Source organism: Podarcis vaucheri (assembly GCF_965113315.1).
Source record: "Podarcis vaucheri genome assembly, chromosome: W".
NCBI lineage: Eukaryota > Metazoa > Chordata > Lepidosauria > Squamata > Lacertidae > Podarcis > Podarcis vaucheri.
The window spans coordinates 15340944-15347896 of record NC_138757.1 but is presented as its reverse complement, the minus strand read 5'-3'; positions in this window follow the sequence as shown (position 1 = coordinate 15347896).

The following is a 6953-nucleotide window of genomic DNA, read 5'->3' as shown; positions in this document are numbered from 1 at the left end:
CAAAGAAAGGCAGTGCCAAAGAATGCTCCAACTACCGCACAATTGCACTCATTTCACACGCTAGCAAGGTTATGCTTAAAATTCTACAAGGAAGGCTCAAGCAGTATGTGGACCGAGAACTCCCAGAAGTGCAAGCTGGATTTAGAAGAGGCAGAGGAACCAGAGACCAAATTGCAAACATGCGCTGGATTATGGAGAAAGCTAGAGAGTTCCAGAAAGACATCTACTTCTGCTTCATTGACTATGCAAAAGCCTTTGACTGTGTTGACCACAGCAAACTATGGCAAGTTCTTAAAGAAATGGGAGTGCCTGATCACCTCATCTGTCTCCTGAGAAATCTCTATGTGGGACAAGAAGCTACAGTTAGAACTGGATATGGAACAACTGATTGGTTCCAAATTGGGAAAGGAGTACGGCAAGGCTGTATATTGTCTCCCTGCTTATTTAACTTATATGCAGAATTCATCATGCGAAAGGCTGGGCTGGATAATTCCCAAGCCGGAATTAAGATTGCCGGAAGAAATATCAACAACCTCAGATATGCAGATGACACAACCTTGATGGCAGAAAGTGAAGAGGAATTAAAGAATCTTTTAATGAGGGTGAAAGAGGAGAGCGCAAAATATGGTCTGAAGCTCAACATCAAAAAAACGAAGATCATGGCCACTGGGCCCATCACCTCCTGGCAAATAGAAGGGGAAGAAATGGAGGCAGTGAGAGATTTTACTTTCTTGGGCTCCATGATCAGTGCAGATGGTGACAGCAGTCACGAAATTAAAAGACGCCTGCTCCTTGGGAGAAAGGCGATGGCAAACCTAGACAACATCTTAAAAAGCAGAGACATCACCTTGCCAACAAAGGTCCGTATAGTAAAAGCCATGGTTTTCCCAGTAGTGATGTATGGAAGTGAGAGCTGGACCATAAAGAAGGCTGATCGCCGAAGAATTGATGCTTTTGAATTATGGTGCTGGAGGAGACTCTTGAGAGTCCCATGGACTGCAAGAAGATCAAACCTCTCCATTCTGAAGGAAATCAGCCCTGAGCGCTCACTGGAAGGACAGATCGTGAAGCTGAGGCTCCAATACTTTGGCCACCTCATGAGAAGAGAAGACTCCCTGGAAAAGACCCTGATGTTGGGAAAGATGGAGGGCACAAGGAGAAGGGGACGACAGAGAATGAGATGGTTGGATGGTGTTCTTGAAGCTACCAGCATGAGTTTGATCAAACTGCGGGAGGCAGTGGAGGACAGAAGTGCCTGGCGTGCTCTGGTCCATGGGGTCACGAAGAGTCGGACACGACTAAACGACTAAACAACAACAACAAAAAGTCAGTACTAGGTCATCTGCAAATGCCCTTAACTTGTAATGTTTAGCTCCGACCTGTACACCTTTAACCTGCTGGTCACTTCTAATCATATTCAGCAACACCTCCAGAACCGAAATAAAAAGCAATGGGGAAATTGGGCACCCCTGTCGTGTTCCTTTTTCTATCTTAAGTTCCTCAGTTATCACATTATTTACAATCAGCTTAGCTTTTTGTTCAGAATATATCGCACCCATACCATTCTCAAATCCTTGGCCTACCCCCATCCCATGAAGATTCTTTTTCATAAAACTCCAATAAATATTGTCAAAGGCTTTCTCCGCATCCACAAAGATCAACACTGCTTTGGTGTTTATATTCACCGCTAGTAATTCCAGAATGTCTATTATATTCCTTACATTGTCTGATAAATGCCTTTTGGGGAGAAAGCCTGCTTGGTCCTTATGAATCTTCTCCATCAACACTCTTTTAAATCTTTTTGCTAAAATGTCTGCAAAAATTTTGTAATCCACATTAAGTAATGATATTGGGCGGTAGTTCTTAAGTTGAGTCTTTTCAGTCTCTGTCTTTGGTATGAGTGAAATATACGCTTCTTCGTTTTGTAATCCTTGAGAATAAAGTTTTTTGAAATAACTCAAAAAGCAATTTCTAATCTCATTAGGTTTAGATATATTCTTTCCATCCACTTCTAGGCTTGTAACTGTATTTAATTTCTGCCTTTTCTTCAATTGCCATGCCAGAAGTTTACCGCATTTATTTGCCGATTCAAATGTCTTTTGTTTCATTTGCTTTATCTTCCATTCAATCTCTTGATTCATCAATTCCATATATTGTGTTTGATATAATTTAATCTCTCTCAGAATCTCCTGGGACTTTGGTTTTAATCTTAATTTTTTCTCTCCTTCTTTTATCTTTTCCAAGATCTTTTCCTTCTTCTCATTCTGCTTTCTCTTCTTTATTGAATTCTGTTGAATCAAAAATCCTCGCATCACAGCTTTACTTGCGTCCCAGATCACTCTTTTTTCCACATCGGCCTTTAGATTTATCTCAAAATAGTCCTTTAAGGTTTTTTGGGCCTTCATGTGGATCTCCTTGTCTCTAAACAGGGTGTCATTCATCCTCCATCTAAATTGACCAGTTGTTGTAAGTTTCATTTCCATCTTCACGGCGTTATGGTCGGAGCAAGTTTTTGGGCAGATTTCTACCTTCTTAATCTTTGGAACCATCCCACTAGTGATCCAGATTTGATCAATTCTGGTCCAGGTCATCATTGCTTGAGAGAAAAAAGTTCCCTCTCTCTCAAGAGGGTTCCTTGTTCTCCATATGTCTATTAAGTCCAAATTTTCCGTCATTTCAAAGAAGGTCTTCGGAAGTCTCCCTTCCTTGGAGATTGTCAGTCTTTGTGCCTTGTCCATATTTGTAGAAACCACACCGTTCATATCACCCATAATTATCATATTATAATCCAAATAGTCCATCAGAGTTTCATGGAGCTTCTTGAAGAATTCCGCCTTGCCTTCATTTGGTGCATAAATTCCAACTATTAAATTTTTTTCTCCTTGTATTTGTATTTCAACTGCCAGATATCTTCCTTGTTCATCTTTAAATATCATTTTTGGAGCCCACTTCTCTTTTACATAGATCACAACTCCTCTTTTTTTTACTTTGTCCGATGAAATAAATTCTTGTCCTAGTCTTTTGTTTATAAGTAATCTCCTGTGGGCTCTGGTTATATGAGTTTCTTGTAAGCATATCAAATCCAGTTGTTCTCTGTTCAAAATATGAAAAACTTGTCGTCTCCTCAAAGGCATGTTGAGCCCATTACAATTCCAACTAAGGAATTGCAGGGCCATCTTGTTATTTTTCTGTTACCCCTCCGACCGCTCCAAGTTTTTGCTCTTCCTCTGATGGTACTGAGTCAAGTCCGTACGATAAATTGAGAATGTCTATTGCTCTCCTCTGTTCTGCAATTGGGTCCACAGTTCCCTTCTGTAGGTCCTCTCGGTTTCTTTCCAAGAATCTCTCTTTATCTTGTATCGTCTTTATTTTCACCTTCTTTCCTTTGTAGTCAAAAGACAGTCCCTGTGGGAATTCCCACCTGAAAAGGATGTTGTTCTTCTTTAGCAGATACACCAAATCCTTATAGAAAGCTCTCAGATCCAAAATGTGTTTAGGGATATCTTTAAAAATCTGTATAGATGAGTTTTCAATTTGCAAGGCCTTTTCAAAATGTAGTCTTAATATTTTATCTCTTTCTTCCTTGGATCTACGAGTAATCAAGCAGTCCCTCGGAGTCTTTCTACTCTGTCTTTTACCCAGTCTGAACGCTGTTGTAATTTTAAATTCGTCCTCCTCCAAATCTTCCCAGCAATCAGCGAACTCTTGTGTTAAAAACTCCACGAGGTTGTCTCCTTCTTTCTCTGGAATTAGTCTCAATTTCAAGTTTGTCTCTTTTCTCTGTAATTCCCACAAAGCCAGGGTTGCATCATGTTCATGCACCTTTTTAGCAATCGGTTCTAGATTCTCTTGGGTCTCTCCAGCAATGGTTCTAGCTTCTTCTGCGATTTTACGTGTAGCAGAGTTTTCCTGAACCAGCTTGTCTATAGATTGTGTGTTCAAGTCCAGTCTTGCCGTTAATTCTGTTAATTTCTGTGTATTTTCTGAGCTCTGCTTTGTTAGAGTCTCCAAGGATTGGTTTATCTTAAGCAGAGCTTGTGTCACTGCATCCATGGAAGCGGCTGTCACTTTTTCTTGTCCTGTTGTTCCTGTTGTTCCTATAGGAGTTACTCCTGTAATCGAGCCTCTCTTCTTTTGTTGCTGTTGCTGTTGCTGGTGCTGTTGTTGTTGTTTAGCCTTAGCTCTTGTGGTTATCTCTTCTGTTGGAGCACTCATATCCCAAGGTCGTTTCCCACGGGAACAGTCTCCTGATGAAAAATTCCACTGTCCTGGGCTGTAACAACCTTTGCTTTACCCTCTAGGGGGAGCAAATCAAAATGTCCAAGTACGGAGAAAAAGAAAGTTTAAAGCAAAGTATATCAGGAGGCTTGTAAATATGTATTTCAACACTTTTCCAATAGATACTGTCTCAGCCTACTCTAATATACTGTAGCAACGAAAGTCCAAGAACTTTGTAACAAGCAAAACTTCCACCTTGTAACTTTCACAGAAGTTTAGAATCAGTTCAGTGCCCTATTGTCTTACTTAGCAGTCCGTTTCAGGTTATTGAGGCAGCAGAAGACTTTTTTCTTTTAAATAAATCATGCTGTTTTTAATGTCTCTTTTTCCTCCCCTCTGCCCTGCTAGCAAGAGGGGGGTCCGAAGTCCAAATGTCAGATTTAGATAGTCAAAAACAATGTCTCTTGCGGATGCAGTTTTAAAGTTTCGTTGCTTTAGTTGTCATGCAGTCGGGGGAAGGCAGACTTCCTTAATTTTCCCTTTCCCCGTTTTCAGCCAAATTTCAAATGTAGGATTTAATCTCAAATAGATGTTCAATCTTACTCACAGGTTTTTTCAGTCCAGAATTTACAGGAAGGAATCGGCGCTCTCCGCTAATGGCGACGCGGCTTCACCCTGCGGGCTGGGTAGCGATTCTGAGCACCGCGCTCCCCCGATGTCGTTCCGGAGCCTTTAAAAAGGCTCTTTCTGCGGTAAAGAGGGGCGCTTCTGGTGCCCACCGAATCTCCTTGTTCACAGGCTTCCGCGCCTGTGATTTTAGGGGTCCCCCGCTTGCCGTAGCGGGTCAGACCCGAACTCGCAGAGCAGTCCTCCTCCGGAGCTCGGAAAGAGGACCGCCATTAGCGCTGGCCAGAAGTGTCGGTATAACTCTGATACCGAAACCAGAGCAAGATAGATCGGATGTTAAGAACTATAGACCAATCTCATTACTTAATGTGGATTATAAAATATTTGCAAATATTTTGGCCAATAGACTGAAAAAGGTTTTAATAGAATACATACATAAAGGTCAGGCAGGATTTCTGCCTGGGAGACATATGCAAGATATATAGGAATATAATTGACATTTACAAAGATTAGAGGCTAAAAGAATCTGTAAAGCATTATTAATGTTTATTGACACGGAGAAGGCCTTTGACAACATTTCTTGGCTTTTTATGGAATTTTTTTTAGAAAGAATTGAGGTTGGTCAAAAATTCTTAAATAGTATTAAGGCGATCTATTCTGAACAAAAAGCTAAAATTATTGTCAATAATGTGGTATCAGAGGAAATTAGAATCGAGAAAGGAACCAGGCAAGGGTGCCCACTTTCTCCTCTATTATTTATTTTGGTTCTGGAGGTATTGCTAAATATGATGAGGAAAGAAGAGGAAGTTAAGGGCATTGTAGTAGGATCTAAGCAGTATAAATTAAAAGCCTTTGCAGTATGATTTGGTTTTAACTCTACAGGATCCAGAAACCAGTGCATTAAAAGCACTGGAGATGATTCAGGAGTTTAGGCAACTGGTAGGATTTAAATTAAATAAGAACAAAACCAAAGTTTTGGATAAAAACTTAGATAACGATGAAAGAAAAATCCTTATTGAAAATACAGGCCAGGGCTTTTCGAAAAAGGTTAAATATTTGGGTGTGAATTTAACGGCGAAAAATTTAAATCTATACAAAGATAATTATGGAAAAGTGTGGAATGAAATTAAAAGAGATCTAGACATATGGTCAAATTTAAAATTATCACTTATGGGCCGAATATTGGTGGTTAAGATGAATGTATTGCCGAAAATGTTGTTTTTATTTCAAACCTTACCTATTATTGACAATGTTAAATGTTTTAAAGAATGGCAGAAGGCGCTCTCCAAATTTATCTGGCAGGGGAAAAAACCTAGAATTAAATATAAACTACTTATGGATGTAAAAGAAAGAGGGGTTTTTCCCCTGCCTGATTTGAAGATATACTTTGAAGCTGTGGCCTTCTGCTGGATTAAAGATTGGATTAAATTAGACAATGAAGATATTTTGGACCTGGAGGGATTGGACAAGCAATTTGGTTGGCATGCATTGTTAGGATATTTCCGTTCCTCCTTAAAAAGGGAACAGGCTGTTGTGTGTCACATGCCTGTGTACTTCCTGCTCATTGGGAGTCTCCGTTTTGTATATAGCTTTTGTCCTTACTGTTTTCCTCGACATGGATGCAAGCAGTCATGTTTTTCCTTTGTTCTGACCAACGTTGAATAATGCTGTAAATATGCTCTCCTGGGTGAATCTTCCGTTGTGGAAACTGCGAAAAGGGCGTTCATGGGTCTTGGAATGTGTCTGAGGCTCGTGTCGCTAATTTACTGATGCTGTTCTACAGGAGACCGAGAGATCGTCTGGAGACGACGTGTAGGCCTTCCTGATGGCCTTTGTCTCCCTGGCAGTATCCCAACATGCATATCTATGGTATGATAAGATAAAGGCCCATAGTGGTTTTAAGAATCATATAATTAGAAAAGCGCTATACAATGTATGGAGGATCTCTTGGTATGAAAAACACCCAAATGAATTTCACCAATGGAAGCACAGGCCCCAAAAGAGCTAAATATGGAAAATAAATGGTTGAGATATTCAGATTTATTGTTAGAGGACAATGAAGGAGTTAAATATAAAACCATTTGAACAAATCAAAGATAACGTGAATT